Source organism: Physella acuta, unplaced genomic scaffold, assembly GCF_028476545.2.
Source record: "Physella acuta isolate Inbredline_101_S28 unplaced genomic scaffold, ASM2847654v3 ptg001070l, whole genome shotgun sequence".
Lineage (NCBI taxonomy): Eukaryota > Metazoa > Mollusca > Gastropoda > Physidae > Physella > Physella acuta.
In genome coordinates this window covers 252,640-269,835 of record NW_026732587.1, presented here as the reverse complement: position 1 = coordinate 269,835, position 17,196 = coordinate 252,640, and the positions used below count along the sequence as shown (strand labels likewise).

Genomic DNA, 17,196 nt, shown 5'->3' with positions numbered 1-17,196 from the left:
ACGTGTAAAAATGTTTACCTTTGAACTTCACACATCTAATTAACTGTCCTTACGCTGGTTGTTGTCCTATTTGTTGACCAACGTAATTCACTTCTTGTCTCGATATCCAAAATAGAAAACAATTATCTAAACATTTTTTTAACACCCCACACAATAAATATCTCTAACGTGGTCTCCTCAGCATGAATAAGCGGTTTGACTGACCTCGCATGGGATGAATGGGGACGTTTTTTTTTCTCAATCTCGCTCACTCGAACAGCCCTCAGTGCTCACTGATCTCAGCACGACAGAGTAACGCTTCATTGTTTCACGTGCATGGGCCAACCAATCAAATTCACTTTAGTATTCACACACACACTCCCACACACACACACACACACGCTCGCTCGCGCGCAGACACGCACACCGCGCAGATAAATGAAATCTATACAAGAATAAAACGAAACTTCGATTGTGGAGAGCGCCATTGTTTTCAACAATAAATATTATTTTAAGAGCAGGTGACGCATGCAAACAAGGGCCGGTAACTCTCGGGGCGGTTCCACCCCGAGTTGTTTCTGCAATCATTCCTGTCATTGTTAGCGGGTTTGTTTGTGCACGATCGAAGATTTGTTTTTTTTCCAAAAGTGAAAACCAGTGGAGTTCGCGGGGAGGAATTGGACCCACGTATTTCATACCTCCCCCCCCCCCCATCTCTCACATCCAGTTGAGAGTTGGTAATATAAGCCGCTGTTATTGGTTCTCCTAACATACCTGTATATAGATTTATTTTATAGAGGGCATACACACACACACACACATGCATACACGTACTTGCACATACATACAACCGTAGACTAATGCAGACATACACATGCATACTTAAACACATATACTCACAAAGAGAAACATACATAAAATACAAACATACAAAAACATATCAACAACCATACAGCCACATACAGACACGTACATAAAAGTACAAATAACCGTTAGGCCGACATACCTCACACACACACACATCAAATCACACACCCACACATCTACATACATACATACATACTTACATACATATATAGCAACATACATAACAATATTAAACCACAAATAGACGCTCACACATAGTAACACATACACACTTCTGTATAAACACATACACGCTTACATACACCTACATACAGACGTATATACAAATACAAATTTTCACAAACACAACAACATACAAACACACACAGATGCAAACAGCGACAAAAAAAGAAGAAAAAAACGTCGTTTCACCTTCAGTCCAGCATACAACCACACGTGACCACACGTGACCACACGTGACCACACGTGACCACACGTGACCACTCATGACCACACGTGACCACACGTGACCACTCGTGACCACACGTGACCACTCGTGACCACACGAACGATGATAGCAGTCTAGAAACCAGCTACACGAAACATACTGTCTAGCTAAACCTGACAGTCTAGAAACCAGCTACACGAAACATACTGTCTAGCTAAACTTGACAGTCTAGAAACCAGCTACACGAAACATACTGTCTAGCTACACGAAACATACTGTCTAGCTACACGAAACATACTGTCTAGCTACAGTTTTATAATACGTTTCCGTGTGGCTTTTATTTTCCGTGTTCAGTGTTCGATCTCTGGGAAATTGTAGGTCAGTTTCCGTGTCCTAGGACTCTTGTGGTGTGTCCATTGTATGTGGCAGCCGATGTAGGAACTCGATAATGTACTGGATGTCGGAGAAATAACGGGCTGGGACACTGTATGCAAGGGGTGCCAACGTTGTAGGCAGAGGTGTGTTCATGTTGTATGCAGAGGTGTGTTCATGTTGTAGGCAGGGGCGTAGCTACACCAAGGGCGTAGAAATATCAAAGTGGGAGCATAGATACACCATAAGCAGAGGCGTAGATAAGACAAAGACGAGGGTGTACACTAGGGGCAAGAGCGTACACAAAATGTTGGGGCGTACACAAAATGTTGTGGCGTACATAAAATGTTGGGGTGTACACAAAATGTTGGGGCGTACATAAAATGTTGGGGCGTACACAAAATGTTGGGGCGTACATAAAATGTTGGGGCGTACACAAATTGTTGAGGCGTACACAGGAGCGTACACAAAATGTTGGGGCGTACATAAAATGTTGGGGTACATAAAATGTTGGGGCGTACACAAAATGTTGGAGCGTACACAAAATGTTGGGGCGTACATAAAATGTTGGGGTACATAAAATGTTGGGGCGTACACAAAATGTTGGGGTACACAAAATGTTGGAGCGTACACAAAATGTTGGGGCGTACATAAAATGTTGGGGTACATAAAATGTTGGGGCGTACATAAAATGTTGGGGCGTACACAAAATGTTGGGGCGTACATAAATTGTTGGGGCGTACATAAAATGTTGGGGCGTACACAAAATGTTGGGGCGTACATAAATTGTTGGGGCGTACATAAAATGTTGGGGCGTACACAAAATGTTGGGTCGTACACAAAATGTTGGGGCGTACATAAATTGTTGGGGCGTACATAAAATGTTGGGGTACATAAAATGTTGGGGTACATAAAATGTTGGGGTACACAAAATGTTGGGGCGTACATAAAATGTTGGGGCGTACACAAAATGTTGGGGCGTACATAAATTGTTGGGGCGTACATAAAATGTTGGGGCGTACACAAAATGTTGGGGCGTACATAAAATGTTGAGGCGTACACAGGAGCGTACATAAAATGTTGTGGTGTACATAAAATGTCGGGGCGTACATAAAATGTTGGGGCGTACACAAAATGTTGGGGCGTACATAAAATGTTGGGGCGTACATAAAATGTTGGGGCGTACACAAAATGTTGGGGCGTACATAAAATGTTGGGGCGTACATAAAATGTTGAGGCGTACACAGGAGCGTACATAAAATGTTGTGGTGTACATAAAATGTCGGGGCGTACATAAAATGTTGGGGCGTACACAAAATGTTGGGGCGTACATAAAATGTTGGGGCGTACATAAAATGTTGGGGCGTACATAAAATGTTGGGGCGTACACAAAATGTTGGGGCGTACATAAAATGTTGGTGCGTACACAGGAGCGTACATAAAATGTTGGGGCGTACATAAATTGTTGGGGCGTACACACAAATTTGGAGCGTACATAAAATGTTGGGGCGTACATAAAATGTTGAGGTACACAAAATGTTGGGGCGTACATAAAATGTTGGGGCGTACACAAAATGTTGGGGCGTACACAAAATGTTGGGGCGTACATAAAAAGTTGGGGTACATAAAATGTTGGGGTACACAAAATGTTGGGGCGTACATAAATTGTTGGGGCGTACATAAAATGTTGGGGCGTACTTAAAATGTTGGGGCGTACATAAATTGTTGGGGCGTACATAAAATGTTGGGGCGTACACAAAATGTTGGGGCGTACACAAAATGTTGGGGCGTACACAAAATGTTGTGGCGTACATAAAATGTTGGGGTGTACACAAAATGTTGGGGCGTACATAAAATGTTGGGGCGTACACAAAATGTTGGGGCGTACATAAAATGTTGGGGCGTACACAAATTGTTGAGGCGTACACAGGAGCGTACACAAAATGTTGGGGCGTACATAAAATGTTGGGGTACATAAAATGTTGGGGCGTACACAAAATGTTGGAGCGTACATAAAATGTTGGGGCGTACATAAAATGTTGGGGTACATAAAATGTTGGGGCGTACACAAAATGTTGGGGCGTACACAAAATGTTGGGGCGTACACAAAATGTTGGGGCGTACATAAAATGTTGGGGTACATAAAATGTTGGGGCGTACACAAAATGTTGGAGCGTACACAAAATGTTGGGGCGTACATAAAATGTTGGGGTACATAAAATGTTGGGGTACATAAAATGTTGGGGCGTACACAAAATGTTGGGGCGTACATAAATTGTTGGGGCGTACATAAAATGTTGGGGCGTACACAAAATGTTGGGTCGTACACAAAATGTTGGGGCGTACATAAATTGTTGGGGCGTACATAAAATGTTGGGGTACATAAAATGTTGGGGTACATAAAATGTTGGGGCGTACACAAAATGTTGGGGCGTACATAAAATGTTGGGGCGTACATAAAATGTTGGGGTACATAAAATGTTGGGGAACATAAAATGTTGGGGCGTACATAAATTGTTGGGGCGTACATAAATTGTTGGGGCGTACATAAAATGTTGGGGCGTACATAAATTGTTGGGGCGTACATAAAATGTTGGGGCGTACATAAATTGTTGGGGCGTACATAAAATGTTGGGGCGTACACAAAATGTTGGGGCGTACATAAATTGTTGGGGCGTACATAAAATGTTGGGGCGTACACAAAATGTTGGGGCGTACATAAAATGTTGAGGCGTACACAGGAGCGTACATAAAATGTTGTGGTGTACATAAAATGTCGGGGCGTACATAAAATGTTGGGGCGTACACAAAATGTTGGGGCGTACATAAAATGTTGGGGCGTACATAAAATGTTGGGGCGTACACAAAATGTTGGGGCGTACATAAAATGTTGAGCGTACATAAAATGTTGAGGCGTACACAGGAGCGTACATAAAATGTTGTGGTGTACATAAAATGTCGGGGCGTACATAAAATGTTGGGGCGTACACAAAATGTTGGGGCGTACATAAAATGTTGGGGCGTACATAAAATGTTGGGGCGTACATAAAATGTTGGGGCGTACACAAAATGTTGGGGCGTACATAAAATGTTGGGGCGTACATAAAATGTTGGGGCGTACACAAAATGTTGGGGCGTACATAAAATGTTGGTGCGTACACAGGAGCGTACATAAAATGTTGGGGCGTACATAAAATGTTGGTGCGTACACAGGAGCGTACATAAAATGTTGGGGCGTACATAAATTGTTGGGGCGTACACACAAATTTGGAGCGTACATAAAATGTTGGGGCGTACATAAAAAGTTGGGGTACATAAAATGTTGGGGTACACAAAATGTTGGGGCGTACATAAATTGTTGGGGCGTACATAAATTGTTGGGGCGTACTTAAAATGTTGGGGCGTACATAAATTGTTGGGGCGTACATAAAATGTTGGGGCGTACACAAAATGTTGGGGCGTACATAAAAAGTTGGGGTACATAAAATGTTGGGGTACATAAAATGTTTGGGTACATAAAATGTTGGGGTACATAAAATGTTGGGGCGTACACAAAATGTTGGAGAGTACACAGGAGCGTAGATTGAATGTGTAGATTCTGTGTAGGCAGGGACGTAGATATTCTGAGGGTGGAGGGGGGGGGGTGATGCCGCTGGTAGTAGAATGTTAGGCAGAGCGGTAGGTAGGTGGACAGGTAGATAGATCGGTATCTCCTCTACCTACCTACCTACAAACCTACCGACATCCTAAATCTCAGGCCTACCTACCTACCTACCGACTTACCAACAAACCTACCAACATCCTAAATCTAAGGCCTACAAACCTACCTACATCTCAGGCTTACCTACTTTTCCACCTACAAACCTACTTCCGTATAAACCTACCTCCGTACAAAACCTACCTATCAAACTACAAGCTTTGAAAGCTGTCTGACAACAGTCAGATAACAAGGAGACTAATGGCCGACTAAGACTGCAAGCGGACTACAGGTAGAATACGGAAAACTACAGGGACACCAGACTACTTACAGTCTAAGGGCAGACTACTGGCACATCACTAGCAGCATTAAGAAGACTATGAGCATAGTCCTACTACTGACAAACGAGGGAAAACTACAGACCACGAGCTAGAAAAGGCTGACAACTGACACTGTCAGACAACTGCCACTGTCAGACAACTGCCACTGTCAAACAACTGCCACAGTCAGACAACTGCCACTGTCAGACAACTGCCACTGTCAGACAACTGCCACTGTCAGACAACTGCCACTGTCAGACAACTGCCACTGTCAGATAAATGACACTGTCATCAGACAACTGCCACTGTCAGACAACTGCCACTGTCAGACAACTGACAAATGATGACAAAGTGTCGCCTGGGAAAACACACCCTTTCAACAATAGGCAAAGAAATAATTTGAGCAGAACACGTTCGTGCTTACCGTAAACAAAAAGTTCCGTTATGTCTGGCTAAGGAAGGACAATGAACATGAGCTAATTAAAATTATCTTTAAAAAATAATTAGGCGACAGGTGTGTTTGATCGTAATGGCCCGGCTGTCTTTGTTATGATCAGCCAGCTCCAACATTTGTATGTGGTGTGTCTGTGCGTGTGATATGTGTGGTGTGTGGTGTGTATGGGGGTGTGTGGGGTGTGTATGGGGTGTGTATGGGGTGTGGGATGTGTGAGGGTGTGTGTGGTGTGTATGGGGGTGTGGGTGTGGGGTGTCTGTGTGTGGTGTGTGTGGGGGTGTGGGGTGTCTGTGTGTGGTGTGTGCATGGGGTGTGGGATGTGGGATGTGTGGGGGTGTGTGAAGTGTGGGTGTGGTGTGGGGGGTGTGTGGTGTGTGGGGGGTGGGGTGTATGGTGTGTATTGGGTGTGTGTGGTGTGGGGTGTGTGGGGGTTGTGGGTGGAGGTGGGGGTATGGGGGTGTGTGGTGTGGTGCGTGGGGGGTGCGGTGTATGTGTGGTGTGTATGGGGTGTGTGTGTGGGTGTGGGGTGTGTGGGGTGTTTGGGGGGGGGGGTTGTTGGGTGTGTGTGGTGTGTGTGTGGGGGGGGTGTATGTGGTGTATGTGTGTGTGGGGGGGTGTGTGTGTAAGGACCTGTTCTGCAGTATATTGTCGTGTGTCGACCACAAACCTCAACAAGGTCGTGTTCACACATCCAACAAACGACAGACACTATTCTTTCACTCCTTTTCCCTGTCCAGCTCACCGCCTCCCTCACCCCCTACCTTACTTACACCCCTCCCCTGTTCCAATATACCCCCCCCCCCCCCCGCCTATTCACAAACGTCTTACAGCGTCACAAAAAAAAACAAAAAAAACAACAACAAAGAATGTTGTTTTCCGAAGGGACATCACTGTAAGAGTTATCTTTCCCACCACTTCGATCGAAGAAAAACCACGCATTTAATTATCCCTCTGCTACAAGCGCACAAACGGCCTATCCTGTGCGAGCTAAATCTACAAATTATGGCGTTCCACTCTATTAGGTCCTTTCTCCTAGTTGCAACACGTTGCCTTTGATGAACCGGCCATAACCAACATTTGCACCTGTCGAAATGGCAGATTAACCACACCTGGAGTCGCAACGATTTTTTGTTATTTTTTACCATTAAGTGTTAAACATCATGGACCTTGTAATAGTATAAAACATCGATGTTAAAATGTTGTAAGGCAAAGCCATTTTTATGTCAAAAGCCAAAACAACTAATTCATCAGCCAATGGTCATTAAATGTAACACGTTGGTCGATAAGTATAGAGTATTGATCCATAAGTATGATACACGGGTCACTAAGTATAGAACATGGGTCACTAAGTATAGAACATTGATCATTAAGTGTAGAGCCTTGGTCAGTAAGTATGAAACATTGGTAATTGGTAACCAAGTATAGTACATGGGTCACTAATTATAGAACATAAGTCACTAAGTATAGAACATGGGTCACTAAATATAGAACATGGGTCACTAAATATAGAACATGGGTCACTAAATATAGAACATGGGTCACTAAATATAGAACATTAGTCAATAAGTATAGAACATTAGTCACTAAGTATAAAACATGGGTCACTTAATATAGAACATGGGTCACTAAATGTAGAACATGGGTCACTAAATATAGAACATTAGTCATTAAGTATAGAACATGGGTCACTTAATATAGAACATGGGTCACTAAATATAGAACATGGGTCACTAAATATAGAACATGGGTCACTAAGTATAGAACATGGGTCACTAAGTATAGAACGGGTCACTAATTATAGAACATGGGTCACTAATTATAGAACATTGGTCACTAAATATAGAACATGGGTCACTAAATATAGAACATTAGTCAATAAGTATAGAACATTAGTCACTAAGTATAAAACATGGGTCACTTAATATAGAACATGGGTCACTAAATGTAGAACATGGGTCACTAAATATAGAACACTAATTACCGCCCCAAACACGGGTCATCCCAGGACTAGAGTCTGATCTGGACGATACCATTCGTCATCGATTGGTTGCCATCATTTAGAAATGCTAATGGCAGTTCAGCCTCCCAACCCCCGCATATGCATAGTCTCAACTGACAAAAACAGACTTGTCATTTGTCAAACAACGATTCAGACTTGACACACGACGATGAGTGTTAAAAAACATAGTTTGACAAGACTTGCCATTCGACAAAAGATGGTCTGTCAAGTTTACGTAAATGACACAAATGTCTGACAGGCTTGTTACTTACTAAGGTGAATAAACGCAATGTTTAAGTTTAAAATGGAAAAATCGATATTCTATAAATAGCGCAGTGTTGAATGACGACGGTATAGTGGCGGAAAATTAACTCGGGTATGTCGCAATGTACTTTAGTGCTAGATTATTGTTAAAATGCTGGAATTGGAAGGGACTACAAATAGCAGAATGCAAGTCTGGATAATTAAAGACCTAAACTGGGACAAGGCCGAAATCAGGGATAATTGATAGAAATAGAATTCAGAATTTAAAATACCCAATTATTAACTTTCTGAAATAATCTGCCGTAGAGGATACAGCATACGATTTAACTTAAGTAATAGGAATTATTTTTGTATTACAGTAGGGCATTGTTAAATAGACAAAATAATGGCCATTGTTATATAGACAACATTAGAGAATTGTGAAAAAGGCATCAAGAAGGTTAATGGTTTTTTGGACATCATCTTGGGCATTGGTCATAGAGACGTCACGGGGGCATTGGTCATAAAGACGTCATGGGGGCATTGGTCATATAGACGTCATGGGGGCATTGGTTATATAGACGTCACGGGGGCATTGGTCATAGAGACGTCATGTGGGCATTGGTCATAGAGACGTCATGGGAGAATTGGTCATAGAGACGTCATGGGGGCATTGGTCATAGAGACGTCATAAGGGCATTGGTAATAGAGACGTCATGGGGGCATTGGTCATAGAGACGTCATGGGGCATTGGTCATAGAGACGTCATGGGAGAATTGGTCATAGAGACGTCATGGGGGCATTGGTCATAGAGACGTCATAAGGGCATTGGTAATAGAGACGTCATGGGGGCATTGGTCATAGAGACGTCATGGGGCATTGGTCATAGAGACGTCATGGGGGCATTGGTAATAGAGAGGTCATGGGGGCATTGGTCATAGAGACGTCATGGGAGAATTGGTCATAGAGACGTCATGGGGGCATTGGTCATAGAGACGTCATGGGAGAATTGGTCATAGAGACGTCATGGGGGCATTGGTCATAGAGACGTCATGGGGGCATTGGTCATAGAGGCATAATCAAAAACGTAGTAACAATAAAAGCATTGACCACATAATATCAGGGGGCATTGATCAAATACATCTCAGGGGCATTTTCATGTAAATGTCTGGGGCATGGGTCGCATTACATAAAGGGCATCTCACACACCACGGGCCTTGGTCAAATGGGCATTAGGGGGCATTGGTCATTCACTACACGTCAGGGCTACTGGTCAGATGTTACACAATTTCTTGGTTGTCTTGGACTGGTTGGTGAGGTTGGGGTTGGCAGATGTGAGGCAGCTGTTTGACATAGGGTTGACGCCTGGTTGACATAGAGTCAGCGGGTTGGTAGATCAACGAGAGACAACAGTGTTGTCCGTTGATGGCTGAGCCAGTACTGGTCCTACCAACACCAGGAGTGATCTCCCATCATTGAACACATGAGGAGCCAGGCAGCATTATTGCCCCTGAGTGACCACACAACATTGCTATTCATTGTACGGATCAAGGATGCTATTTATAGCCGGCCAGTAGGCTAGAACAAAACACAGCCCACAATGCATTGGGTGGAATTTTTCAAGCGTATTGTCCGTGAACTCTGACATTTATTTAGTGTATCAATAGCCAGCAATTAATTAATTTAATTTTAGAAAATTGAAAATTACATTTTTTATATTTTTTTTAGTTTGTTATTATATTTCTGCTAAAAGACAAGCAAATTATGGAGAGTGTTGCGTATTATTTTAAATGGAACGTTGAACATTTGATATATAAACAAGTGTATATATTTAATGTTATTAGACATATTATACATATTCTACGTGATACGTGACACGTGAATCATAAAATATGACATGTGATGCTAATCAGGTGAAATACAGGTAAAACGTTAAACATGACAGGTGACAAAATCACATGTGAAATATGACATATGAACTGTGTCATGTGACATATGAATCATGACATGCTAAACTTTAATAATAAAACATGATATCTGACAAAATCACATGTGAAATATGACATGTGACAAAATGACATGTGAAATATGTCACATGAACTGTGACATGTTAAATGTGACATGTGACACATGAAACATGACACGCGACATATGAACCATGACACGTGAGACTTTACTAATAAAACATGACATGTGAAATGCGCCATTTAAAAACACAGATGCTAAAACATGCCAGGAAACTAAATGAGTGAAGGCCTCCTGCCACTTGTCGAAACGATTTTGGTTTGCATTGAAACATGTTCGCTTTTATTCGACTGGTGAAACCAAAAATCGATGCAGCGAGTAAATTGATATCTGGATAAGGGAAATCGTTCGAATTTTTAATTCGATATTAAAATGTGACATGGATACTTCATCAACTCTATTCGATCTATCAACAGCTACACAAATTTTAATTAGTCGCATGTTGTATAAACACTTTTTTTTAAAATGAAACGAGGTGAAACTGAGTAAAATATGTGTCAAAATGTATGAAAAAAATGTCTTACGTTACTGTCGTCATGCCAGTGTCGTGTGACTGAGGTGGTCGCTATCCCCGGAGCTGACGAAAGTTGTTTGTAATATTCCAGAGTCTGGGTCAGTGGCAGCATGCTACACGCACGCGAGGTTCATTGTACCAGGCGCTCACTGTGTCAGGCGGTGGCGGGGTGGCGCGTGAGGGGGGACTGTTGGCACAGGGGTAGATGGGGCTGTTGGCACACGGGGAGGGGGGTGTTGGCATATGGTGGAGGGGGCTATTGGCACAAGGGGGAGGGGGCTGTTGGCAGACGAGGGAGGGGTGGGCTGTTGGCACACGGGGAGGGGGCTGTTGGCACACTGGGAGTGGGCTGTTGGCACGCTAGGGAGGGGGGCTGCTAATGGCACACGGGTAGGGGGGAGGGAGGCCACTGTTGACACATGGAACGGTAGAGAATGCACTTTGTAGATGAGTTGAGAGGAAGGAATAGAGAGGCGGATAGTAGGGACGTGGTAAAGAATGTGGGTCTATGATGTGGGTCTATAATGTGGGTCTATAAAGTGGGTCTATAATTTGGGTCTATTATGTGGGTTTATAATGTTGGTCTTTAATGTGGGTCTATAATGTGGGTCTATAATGTGGGTCTATAATTTGGGACTATAGAGGAAGGGAGTGAAACTGTGAAGAGCGAAATGAGATTAAGTCAGACCCTTGTCACTAAAAGGTACGTTCTGAGTTTCTTCCAACAACCCCCCCCCCCCTCCCCCTCCCAAAGAAACTCTATACCCCCCCCCCCCCCCCAAACGAAATGGAACTTATATAGGAAATACATACTTTTAACAGTGTCCCCCCCCCCCCCCCCCCCGGAAATTTTAATCCGCACCCGGAAAATTTCAAGTGCCCCCCCCCCCCTCCCCGGAGAAAAAAGTCTGGTAGAAACACTGGGTATGATGTTATGCTGACAGAGATAGATGAAAATGTTTGACGTAACAACGCTAATTGTAAAGGAATAGTGCCTGGATGCTGTCTTGATAATTAGCTTTATCTGCTTGGGGAGGAGGTGGGGACAAAAATATCTTGGCTTATAATAGCAATGGATTAGTTTAGCTGTGTGGTATGTCTAGACAGTCTAGCTGTCTGGTATGTCTGGGCAGTCTAGCTGTATGGATAGCATGGACAGGCTAGCTGTCTGGTCAGTCTAGCTGTCTGGTCAGTCTAGCTGTCTGGTACGTCTGGACAGTCTAGCTGTCTGGTAAGTCTGGACAGTCTAGCTGTCTGGGCAGTCTAGCTGTCTAGTAAATCTGGACAGTCTAGCTGTCTGGTAAGTCTGGACAGTCTAGCTGTATCGGTAGCATGGACAGTCTAGCTGTATGGGTAGCATGGACAGGCTAGCTGTCTGGTCAGTCTAGCTGTCTGGTACGTCTGGACAGTCTAGCTGTCTGGTAAGTCTGGACAGTCTAGCTGTCTGGGCAGTCTAGCTGTCTAGTAAATCTGGACAGTCTAGCTGTCTGGTAAGTCTGGACAGTCTAGCTGTATCGGTAGCATGGACAGTCTAGCTGTATGGGTAGCATGGACAGGCTAGCTGTCTGGTCAGTCTAGCTGTCTGGTACGTCTGGACAGTCTAGCTGTCTGGTAAGTCTGGACAGTCTAGCTGTCTGGGCAGTCTAGCTGTCTAGTAAATCTGGACAGTCTAGCTGTCTGGTAAGTCTGGACAGTCTAGCTGTATCGGTAGCATGGACAGTCTAGCTGTATGGGTAGCATGGACAGGCTAGCTGTCTGGTCAGTCTAGCTGTCTGGTACGTCTGGACAGTCTAGCTGTCTGGTAAGTCTGGACAGTCTAGCTGTCTGGGCAGTCTAGCTGTCTAGTAAATCTGGACAGTCTAGCTGTCTGGTAAGTCTGGACAGTCTAGCTGTATCGGTAGCATGGACAGTCTAGCTGTATGGGTAGCATGGACAGGCTAGCTGTCTGGTCAGTCTAGCTGTCTGGTACGTCTGGACAGTCTAGCTGTCTGGTAAGTCTGGACAGTCTAGCTGTCTGGGCAGTCTAGCTGTCTAGTAAATCTGGACAGTCTAGCTGTCTGGTAAGTCTGGACAGTCTAGCTGTATCGGTAGCATGGACAGTCTAGCTGTATGGGTAGCATGGACAGTCTAGCTGTATGGGTAGCATGGACAGTCTAGCTGTGTGGTATATCTAGACAGTCTAGCTGTCTGGTATTTCTAGATAGTCTAGCTGTCTGGTAAGTCTGGACAGTCTAGCTGTCTGGTCAGCACGGCCAGTCTTATCAGCGTGGTAAATTTAACTGTCTAGACAGCGGTTTACAAAAAAAGGCTCTACGGAAAAAAGTAAAATGAAAATGCGAACAAATTGAAATGTTATCAGAAACTTGTGTAAACAAAAATTAGAGCACACAAAAATAATACGCAAATATAAAGTTGGGCAAATTAAAAGGCACGCTTCAAAGTTTGCAAACACTGAAAGATTTGCAAAACCCAATTCACAAAATAAAACAATTCACACAATAAAACAATTCACACAATAAAACAATTCACACAATAAAACAATTCACACAATAAAACAATTCACACAATAAAACAATTCACACAATAAAACAATTCACACAATAAAACAATTCACACAATAAAACAATTCACACAATAAAACAATTCACACAATAAAACAATTCACAAAATAAATCAAGTCACACAAACAATACGACCCCTGCTAACCCGCATTGGTTTAAGATGTATTGCAACAAATTACGTCGAGAGTTTTTACTTTCTCGTAGACTATATACGAAGTATAGAGAAAGTATTGTAATCGTGCAAAAAAAAAAAAAATCGAGATTTTTACAAATCTCGACGTTTTACACCTCACTGATACGGAAAAACATAATTTTGCAATCTTGTCCGTATGTCTGTGTGTGTGTGTGTGTGTGTCTGTGTGTCTGTCCGTGTGTAAACACGATTACTTGAGTACCGTTACAGCTAGGTTGATGAAATTTCATATATAAGTATTATATCAAAATCGTAGATCCGTATCAACTTTTGAGTGATTTCCGACAACCGGAAGTGGTACTTTTTCTACTTTGAATTTTTCAAAAGCCTATAACTTGAGTACTATTTCAGATAGATAAATGATATTTCACATGTAAGTAAAAGATCTAATTCTCTACCTTCTGTAAAATTTTGAGTAATTTACGTTGACTGGAAGTAGTACTTTACGCTACTTCCGATTTCTCAAAAAACTAATGTAAATTTTAAAAGTACTAATAAAATTGCGCACTATTATGCGTTTTTACTTTCTCGTATATACGAAGTATAGAGAAAGTATTGTAATCGTGCACAAAAATCACTTGAAATTTTAACAATTTTCACCGTATTACACCTCAGTCCTTCATCACATCCGAAATATAGAGGACTTATTTTAATCGGGCAAAAATTATCAATCCAGATTTATCAAAATTAAGAGGTTTTATGCGTAATCCAGTCTGAAAAACTGGGCTTTGCAATTCTGTCCGTATGTCTGTGTGTCTGTGTGTGTGTGTGTGTGTGTCCGTGTGTAAACACGATAACTTGAGTACCGTTACAGCTAGGTTGATGAAATTTCATATATAAGTATTTTATCAAAATCGTAGATCCGTATCAACTTTTGAGCGATTTCCGATAACCGGAAGTGGTACTTTTCCTACTTTGAATTTTTCAAAAGCCTATAACTTGAGTACTATTTCAGATAGATAAATGAAATTTCACATGTAAGTAAACGATCTAATTCTCTACCTTCTGTTAAATTTTGAGTAATTTCCGTTGACCGGAAGTAGTAATTTACGCTACTTCCGATTTCTCAAAAAACTGTTGTAAATTTTTAAAGTACTAATAATATTGCGCGCTATTGTGCACTTTTTTATTTGGCGTTCACTAGTTCACTTGGTGTGCAATTTCTTTTGTCTACGAGATTTTATTCTATTTTTAAAACTTTAAGTATTTAAAATGGATTAAAAATCATGTCTATAGCCCGAGTTCCCATCCCCTGTTATTTTATATAAGAATATTCGAGAAAGTTTTGGGGAGATCACTCCCGGTTTATTTATTTAGCGTTCACTTGGTGTGCAATTAATTTGTCTACGAGATTTTATTCTATTTTAAAAACTTTAAGTATTTAAAATGGATTAAAAACCATGTCTATAGCCCGAGTTCCCATACCCTGTTATTTTATATAAGAATATTCGAGAAAGTTTTGGGGAGATCACTCCCGGTTTATTTGTCTTAACTTTCTCTTTCAGTCAAATTTTGAGTTGTGCTGAAAGGTATTTGATTGTCTGGGTCTGAGTTTGGTGTGTTGTGTGAGATGTGTACTTTTTTGTGTGGAGTTGTGTGCGTAGGGTGGGGTGGAGCTTCGTAGTTTGTGTATAGAGGGGGTGGGGTCCTAAAGGGGTCCTAAAAGTTATTGTGAGCTGACGCTATGGTTGAGCTAAAAAAAAAAAACTCCTAATTCCGAATTAAGCTCACAATAGACCCGGCCTTCTTGGTAAGAGGTTATTTTATAGCGTATGTCCGGGATTACTTTGTCCGCCGGCGAATAGGGTCTTTTGTTAGTCGGAGATCAGTCTTTTGTCAGCCAGAGGATAAAGAAAAAGCGACATCTTTCGTCAACGCCAATATAGGCACGGATTGACCAACATTGGTCTACAGCTTCTCCAGGAAGAAAGTTTTCTGTGGTTTTTATTTATATTGTAAGGTTTACTCGGTAAGCCATCTGGGTTGGGTTTTTTTTTCTTTTTTTTATTGTTATTGTTACTCTGGTAACAGTTCGTGTATGATAAAGTTTAATTGGTTGAAAGTCGAGAAAAGAAAAAAACTCGATGTTATGCAATGGGCCGACACGTGTGCATTGATCAGTGCTCTGATTGGGGACGGGGTGGGGGGGGGGATAATGGAGTGGATAGAGTTTGAAGAACTGCCCCCCCCCCCACCCTCTCCTCCAAAAAAAGTGTCTACAATACTTTTAGTACATATGTTTCTAGCTACTACCATCTCCAGAAAAAAAAATACATACAAAAATAGGCGCTGACAAAAAGACGTTTGCCAATGTATGTAAAGATGAACTTTTTTTAATGAAGTAGCTTTCATTTCTACGCGTTTTCTTTACACCTCAATTAATCCATTGTGACAGTCGAAACATATTACGTGTATCTTGAAAAAGGAAGTAGCTATAAGCTATAGACTCTCGACATACACCCTCCCCCCACCACCACACACAACCTTTTCAGTTAACGTCCACGTTTCCCGCACGCGCGTATGGTTGTCCCAACCTTCTCATTAATGGAATCGTTCATCTCTAATATCAGTCATCAGCTTGTCCCAACATTCGCACTCAACCATTTCGGGGAATTCCCATTCAAACCTAACTGCTCTCTCGCGTGCTCGTTAGAACTGGGGTTTGAGGCACGAATCAGCAATTTCACGACTTCAAAGACGAAAGTCTGTCTGAATCATGCCTGTTATCTGAATGTCAAAATAACACAGCTATCACTAGTTGTGAAAGAGATAATTATAGAAGTAGTAGATATAGTACCCACGCCCACCAACCACGCCCACCAACCACGCCCACCAACACGCAAGACACCGCCCATCAAGCTAGGATACAACGCTCTCCGACGAGCTTATGCCCATCAATCAACGAGACCACGCCCACAAACCAACAACATCGCGCCCATTAAAAAACCCACGCTCATCCGTTAACGACATCACCCCCATTAACCTAGCAAAAACTGTGACTTTTTTTCTGTGTTTTTTTTTCCTGTGACTTTTTTTCCGTTCACCCCTCGCCTCCCCCATAGTGAAAAGTCTGAAAGAAACCACTTGCACTACTACGTCTCTACACAACCATATAGAATAGACCCACACAAATCCAAATGTAGACCCACACAAATCCACACAGTCTACAGTATACTTCAGTATACTTGTCTACTTTTCCAACTGAAAAATGTGATTTTTTGCAGCCATTACCGAAAGAGCATATAGCTGATCCTGCATTATTTAACTCGGCGGTGGGACACATGATTTTTTTCAGTAAGGATAAGATGTGGCAAAATTTACTGTCAAAACCATCATTTATCAGGCTAAAGTAATAAAATAGTGGGGAAGAGGGATGACACAAAACCGAAAATACAACAATGGGGAAGGAGATTGGGGTGACACCATCAGTTACCACCTTATGACACCTTTGTATGTATATATATATATATATATATATATATATATATATATATATATATATATATATATATATATATTATTAGAATAAACGTTATGGATGATTC

The 17,196-nt window shown here is 42.1% G+C and overlaps 2 protein-coding genes across 5 annotated transcripts in view; one reads left to right on the top strand and one right to left on the bottom strand.

Annotated features, from left to right (window-relative positions):
- LOC131955501 (receptor-type tyrosine-protein phosphatase mu) overlaps positions 1-10,988 on the bottom strand; it is a 71,426-nt gene extending 60,438 nt beyond the window's left edge. For 3 of the 4 annotated variants that reach the window (XM_059319640.1, XM_059319643.1, XM_059319642.1), the window contains exon 1: positions 19-256. The gene's annotated coding sequence lies outside the window, so the exon portion shown is untranslated. Of the gene's footprint in view, positions 1-18; positions 257-10,907 lie in introns of those variants that run through there. The other variant, XM_059319641.1, reaches the window with a different exon arrangement.
- Positions 1-17,196, top strand: part of LOC131955502 (eukaryotic translation initiation factor 2D) — a 34,617-nt gene that overhangs the window by 4,316 nt on the left and 13,105 nt on the right. The gene's annotated exons all lie outside the window — the stretch shown is intronic.